Source organism: Apaloderma vittatum, unplaced genomic scaffold, assembly GCF_000703405.1.
Source record: "Apaloderma vittatum isolate BGI_N311 unplaced genomic scaffold, ASM70340v1 scaffold20142, whole genome shotgun sequence".
Lineage (NCBI taxonomy): Eukaryota > Metazoa > Chordata > Aves > Trogoniformes > Trogonidae > Apaloderma > Apaloderma vittatum.
The window spans coordinates 34,647-42,426 of NW_009704380.1; positions in this window are offsets into that span (position 1 = coordinate 34,647).

The window sequence follows — 7,780 nt, forward strand, 5'->3', positions numbered from 1 at the left end:
GCACAGACTATCCAAGGAGGTTATGGAGTTTCCTTCTCTGGAAACTTTCAAAGTCTACCTGAATGCCACCCTGTGTAATGTGCCCTAGGCAATCCTGTTTTAGCTGGGAGATTGGACTAGATGATCTCTAGAGGTCCCTTCCAACTCCCACAGTTCTGATTGTGTGATTACTTCAAAATATATCTTGATTTGAAATCAAGTACTATAAAAGCAATGCAACAGAAACTATCCACTTCATATTAGCAATAACAAAATATAACGCAATGCAAAACTAAGCCCAAATACCATTTTGTCAAGCATTATTTGAATTATACCTACTCATTCAGCACGAGACAACTCCAGGACTAAAATTATATTTGTTAAGAACAGTGAAAACCCCATATCACTGTGCACATGGAATAATATCATTTTAAAAAAATCTAACCTAAAATTTATTTTCCTACTCATAAGTTTACTAGAATATCCTCTGCAGCTAAATTTTCACTGACTTTCTCTCATAGAAATATATACTTTCTATACCAGAATACAAGAATACAAGACATTCATCATTTTTAATCCAAAACCTGTTCTTGTTAAACGGACAAATTTCTCTGTGACTTTGCACTTTCTTTACTGCATGTTGTCTTCAATTGTTAAAACAATTATTTTTTTTTGTATTTTTCCCCTGTGCATGGGATTATTCATCTAAACTATAAATCAAACCATTCATCTGCTTCTCATAGAAGAAGTTCTTAATAAAGAAGAATTAGAAGGGCTAAAATTCGTTACAAACATTCCCAGGAGATTAGGTAAAACATTAGACCTGAAGGTGCTGTACCAAGTGCAATTCTCCAAGTATGTGAATCCTAGTGGGCATCTGAATCTTCACACTCCAAAAAATTCAGAAACCATTCTCTCACTGCATACATGTGCTCTTAGGATGGTTGATATACATTTTTATGTCTTCTTTCTTTTGTCATCCCTTTGCTGACACAGCAACAGTGGCCACACTAGGGAATTCAGAGCACATTACCTAGTCTGCTAGGATTTAAAGCAATGGTTTGCATACAAGCCCTCCGCCATATGTTCTTTGCATTGTGAGAGGTTGTGGCTGACACTGTCATTCCTAAGGGTGATGTGAGTGCATGAAAAGCATAAAATTAGAACAGGATTTTATTCCACTTGATGAGCTTCACACAGAAGGATCTGGCTGGGCAGGGCCCAGCTCTGTTCTCAACGAAGCAAGCAGTGACCTTTGCGGAAACCCTGTTGCCACAGCACACAGAATCACAGAATGTCAGGGGTTGGAAGAGACCTCAAAAGATCATCTAGCCCAGCCCCCCTGCCAGAGCAGGATCACCTACAGTAGGTCACACAGGAACGTGTCCAGGCGGGTTTTGAATGTCTCCAAAGAAGGAGACTCTACACCCTCCCTGGGCAGCCTGTGCCAGTGCTCTGTCACCCTCACAGTGAAAAAGCTTTTCCTAATATTTTTATGGAACCTCCTGTGTTCCAGATTGTATCAATTGCTCCTTGTCCTGTCACTGGACATCACTGAAAAGAGCCTGGCTCCATCCTTCTGACACTCCCCCTTGACATATTTATAAACATTAGTAAGGACACCCCTCAGCCTCCTCTTCTCCAAGCTAAAGAGACTCAGCTCCTTCAGCCTTTCCTCATAAGGGAGATGTTCCACTCCCTTCATCATCTTTGTGGCTCTGCGCTGGACTCTCTCAGTTAATACTTTCAAAAGCTTCAACTTTATCTCAGGTAATTTGGTTTCAAGTAGTCTGCAGTTGCTGAGATATGTCTTATCTGTTCACCTTAGGGAAGGTGGTTGTTCTTCATCCAGCTGGCTCAGGATTTCAGAGCCTCAGCAAGGCTGCTGTCCTGCTAGGGATGGAAGGACTTTGATGACAAATCTCAGCTTCCGAATTTAGGCTCCTGCCAAGAGGCTTCTTGATGACAGAAGTACTGACACATTACCACCCAAGATTCTATTATTCTATGATAAGATGTCAAAAGAATTACCAGGTAGCAGAAAGTTCTGAAGAAAAAACAAGTCTCGTGAGAAAAGTTGTGCACTCCCAGGAACATTTGGCTGCCTCCTCCCCGGCTGTGCAAATGAGCATACTCTGGTTTTGGTTCTAGGCCAAAACTGGGGCAGATTCACAAGCAGGAATTCAAATCCAAGCTGACTTTCCATACCAGAGTGGAAATGACAATGGGCTTCAGATCCAAGAGCGATTTTAATTTCCCCTCCCCTGCAAATCTGGTCAAAATGTCCAAAGCAGCCAAAATTCACCTCAAATTCCTGGAACTGGGCCACATGTCTTTGCTTTCTGAAACTCTGTGGTGAATGAAGGTTCAGTTTGCCACATCATGAGCCAGCAGGATGCATAAATCATTGGGATGATCTGCTCACAGTGCTGGTAGCACCCAGCAGGCAAAGATCCTTCCTGTTGCACTTCCATCCCTATTCTTAGGAGAGCAAGAGCAGACAACTCTCCAGGTCACCCAGGTCATAGCTCCAATATAACGTTGGTTTTGTGGCAGTATCAAATCCACAGTCATTGAGAACTATGGTCTGCAGGACTGAATCCTGAAGATTGCTCTCAGCTACAAGCAGGATATTTGGCCTAAGAAATTGTCTTCAATAGCACACTTTGGAGAATAACAAGGGGAAGGGAAATATCCCCTAGTCAGCTTTCAGTTTATTGGGCTCTCCAAATCGGGAGTGTCCATTCTGAATTCTGCCACAATTTCTAATTCTCAAACATATTTTTTAGCAGGCAGGTTAGTTTTTTCTTTAGCTTTAAAACTCAGGGATACCTTACTGCCTCTCCGCTTTAGAGTAATGGATTACTTTACTCAGAAAATTATTTTCATGAGCAGCAATAAAAGGCCTGTGAAAATACCTGTTCTGGATTTTCTTTACTGAATTTCTTTACTAAATTTTCTTTCAGCTATATAAGGCTGTGACTATTTGGGACAAAAATGGGACATTACTGTTACCTGTTTCAGAGGCCCAGACTAGATGGCTTCTCAGGAAACAGTGCTAAATTAAATGAGTACTTTTGTGCGTTTTAAATATGTCTTCCTGGAAAATAGCTTCTGGCTCAAATGAAAGGAACCGAAGTGTGTGCTTTTGCCAAACTTTATCAAAGAGGATTATGAGATGAGCCTATAGACAACTATTGAGGTTGACAAAGCGTATGACAGTACTGAAAGTGCACAAAAAGAGGGTAATAAAGGGAAGGGTATGGAGTTTGCACTGTGTACAAAGACTATCCCCAGGCTTACTACCACCAACATAGATCATGGCATGTCTACTACAAAAAAAATTAGTAAAGTGGTCTTCCAAAAGTAAAGTGCAAACATTTGTCCAGACAATGTTAAAAAGACTTAACTTTAAGATCATATTTTGTAGAAAGCAAAGTTGTCATGATTTATCTACTGAACTCATCTCTGAGAGGAAGTAACGTACAATCCATGATATTACAGGGGAAGAAAATGATTGTTTCGTGACAAGAAGATGGCACAGGGTTGCTAGCCACACCCATTGTAGCTATGATTGCTCCATAGTTCCCATCACAACCTCCTCCTTTCATATGCCATAAGCCTTGCAAAATGCTGACCTTTGGGGCTGCATTTTTCCATGCTTGCTCCCTGCCCCAAAGGTGAATTCTTTCAGAAAGTCTGAGCAAAATTTTTTCAGGGATCATGGCTATTACTTTTCGGCCTTTGCCAGGATGGCTTGCCTGAGGCAGATTGTATAGCAACTGCTTTGTTCCTCTGAGCTATAATAAGTCCTTCCATCCATCATGTAAAGCAGAAAATTAAAAGCATGAAAAACAAACCAGACTTCTTCTGATTTTAATGTTTGCAAGGACTGTTTAGGCTTGCAAATGGCAGCAGGTGAAGAGAAGAGACACTTAACTGAGAGATATTGAACTGAGCAAGAGTCTTCTTTGATGATAATTGCCATACTATCATATTTGTGCCAGGAACTCTTGGGTTACAGAGACAACTATTGACAAGTGGTATTACATACGATCTTCAGGACATGGCAAATGACAAGTCATGCAACAGGAGACTGGATCTGTTTTGTCCCTTTGAGTGTCTCCTGGGTGGGATACTTGGTTCTCTCAGACAGTTCATTAAGTGGTAAAAGAGTGCGCATTCCTGTTCATTGCCATAAGTTAGCTGGTTTCCTAAAAGGATGGGTAAATCTGTGCCAAGGGTATTAGATGCTGTGTGTTTTTCAAAAGCAGGACAATATAAGGAGCCTTAAGACATGGACATAGATGTAGAACTACAGGTACTCATGCTTGAAAAAGCTCTCTCAGGGCTTTAAAGACCACAGACTATGCATTAGGATAGAGATTATGAGCAGCACTGAAAGCCAAAACCAATCCCTAAACAAAGCCCCATGTTTACTACCAAGACATAGCACCCACGTGGCCTCATATGCCCCCCCACATTCTTTGATTTTATCATTCACGGAAAATATGTCTGAAAGATACCGTACAGACAGGAAAATCCAGTCTCCCTACAGGCCGCGATAAAGACTAGAGCTGTCCAAAGGTCTCTGGGAGTGCAAATGTATTTGTTTCAGTAGGTCTAGTTTATGAGGATGCACACCCTTCAGATTATGGCTTCATTTGGTGCCAAGTTGCAGGCAGAGAAATTTTGGTGGCAATATGATCTTTAATGCTGCTGAACAGTTGATTAATATTCAACTCTAAGCTTGCCTCCCATGGTTTGATCTTACAGGGATTTCAGTCACAGATTTCAACACACGAACTGTGTGAAAATCTGAGTTAGGATTTCTAGGAGAAGACAGGATGGCTTCAATAAAACGTCACAACCAGTGTACAGGAGACCTAAGACAAGTTACACCAAAGATTCCGTATATGGATCAAAATTTTTGCAGGCAACCATGAATGATCTCTTTAAATGCCTTCTTTCTCTGCATCTCCCAGGCTTACAGCAGACACCAAGAACAGAGTAGTGTTGCTGCTTGCCCCTGCTAGCTGAGTCCAGTTTGTATACATCCCTGCATAGGACACCAGCCCACTTACCTGAACCCATTCAGACCAACTTGCTCAGTCTGTTTCTTGTTGAACTGACCTTGGTTGCATTTGCACAGCTCTCTTTGGCATTCTGTTATCTGTTTGACTTCTGCAGTATTCCCACCATCATAATCTTTTCAGGTTCAGTTGTTCCCATGCCTTGATTCCACCTCCTACCCTCCTTCCAGCTTCCTCATTTGTCTTTTAATGATTGCACTCTACATCTGCTATTGTTCCAACTTCAACCTTTGAGTGCCTGATTACTTTTGTTGACTACATTGTTCAATCCACAAAAACACAGTGTTCGTGCACTGTCTTGATACATTTATATTTGACATCAATATAGCACCCTAATGCAATACCTTGTCTCAAACACACACGTCGTCTAACAAAGATGAAGTTTACAAGGTGCACAGAATAATCTGCTTGTTTTATAACTTAATTTTCCTAGTTGCAACTAATTCGTCTATATGGCAATTACTGTTTAGCAATTGTCTAAGTATCTAACTATCCTCTGATTCCTCTAACTGGCTAAGACTATGTGTCAGACATGCAATTGCACCTGTATATGGACCTTAACATCAGACCATCAGTGGCTTTGTTCTCTACTATGCCTAATACTTCTAATACCTGATTAAAAGTGAAAAGAATGATGGTGAATTAATACTCTTTTGTCATCTGCAAAGTTTTTATACGAAGCAATTGCTTAACCCCCCCAAATCCTTATGGCACTGTTGTGGAGGAGTTAAAGCATAGGTTTTATCAGTGTATTTATGTGGAGCTCCCTAGGCTGCTTCTCTTTCCCACAAAATACCTCAGCTGAACACTATGATGAATCCAGCAGAAACAGTCATAGTGGAGTTTCTCCACTTTCTGTACTTTTCCGTGTACTGCCAGAGTACTGCTACCTTGCCCACTGCAACATATCCTGATTTGAAATGAAACTGCCTTTCCCCCCTACTCTGCAGCTAACTGCAGCCTGTTGACAATTGATTTCATCAGGACAATGAACTTATACCTCTGGACTGCTTGGAATGAAAGGAACTCTTTTCCTCAGGGTTCATTCAGCAATTTTCTTTATTCAGCTACCTTGAACCTCCACTTGCTCCAGTATACATCTTCAAATATTTTTTCTGCTTTGGCAGAATTTGTTCCTCTAGCCCCTAATGGTCAGCTGTGCTATTTTTCTCTTCCTGGAGGACACCTGCTTTTAACTCTTGCTTAGAGTAGAGTTTTCTGATGAAGGAACTGAGTTCATTCAAGCATGTCTACTGTGTTTGCATTGCAAGGTAGACTGCAAGTTTCTAAAACTAGCTAAGGTAGGCTTCAAAATATTTCCTCCATATTCACTTCATCTTTGTGGCATGTTGTTCACCACCTTTTTCCCCCTAATTGTTGGTATTATTGGCCAAACTGCTTCCACAGAAATTTACGTCTTCCACAGAAATTAACCTTTAGCACACTGCTTTTGTGCCTTGCTTTCATGATCTTCATTCAGATCTTTCATTACTTGTCCAGCTTCAGGGTGATTTGCTTGATTTTCTGCAAGATACATTCACTTCTTTTGTTCCACTTCAGCTTTGGCTTGTTTACGTTTTCCCCATATTGCCTTGTGTTACTGCTCATCCAGACTGTTGTTAACTACGTGTGCTTTCCAATAACTTCCTTCACTTTGTTTTTTATCACTTCCTTGAAAAAATCCCAGCTGATCTATAGCGAGATTTCTTTATCCTTGACAGTCAGTGGTGGCCTAAAAAGTCACCAATAACCACCTTAGAGTATTGCCTCCAGGAGCTATCCTTTAGCACATGATATTTGGACACAGGAGGTTTGAGGTGATTTCCACAGATGAACTGAAGCAGGAAAGCACTCTGCCTTGACTGAAGCCATAAGGTTTCCACTGAATAACGTGGATAAGATGCTTCTAAGCAGGTTTGGGCATGACACAGACTTCAGGCAGGCAGCTCCCGGAGCTACACAGGTGAGTCTGTCTCAGAGGACAACCCCCAGTTCCCACTTGATGGTGGAGACCAGCTTGCTGTAGACAGCAAGAGGGAAATATCTGATGCCATCCACACAGCAGGCCCTGACAAGGCACCCGCTCTGTCCAGAAGAATGCAGTGAGGCACACTGTTTTTTTTTCTGGAGCCTAGCCGTCAGGCCTAGGCCATGGAAAGGGCTCTGGATTTCCAATAAATTGAACCTCCAGGAATCTGGAGCTATCAAAACTGAGTGAGACAATTTAATTCCAGTGTTGGCAAGGCAGTATTTGGATGCAACATATTACAAGATGTCCTGCCAGTTCTGGTGTTGGGCACACACTCTAAAGCAGGTGAATCCTTCCTTAATTGTAGTTCCACAGCAACTAAAAGGTTTCACATTGCTCTAGGAAAGATGAAACTAGTTGGCTGCTAGAAGAGAGGGCTGAGAGAAGTGGTCCATCTCAGAACTACTGTAACTGCTGCCAGCAGTTTCAGAAGTGAAAGCAAATTAAATTAAAATAATTTAATTTACATAATTTAATCTTCACTAAGGTAGATACCCATGTGTAAATAAAACCTGAATTTGTATACGCACAATCATACAAGATGGCATAGGTGTTGTGTGTGCACACAGAAGCAGAAGTACTTTCTAGAAGTGAGCTTTTCACACTTTACTTGGCAGACCAGACAGCCTTCACCTCTTGTGATCTCAGATACCGTGGCATTAGAGAAGGAAGGGGTCCT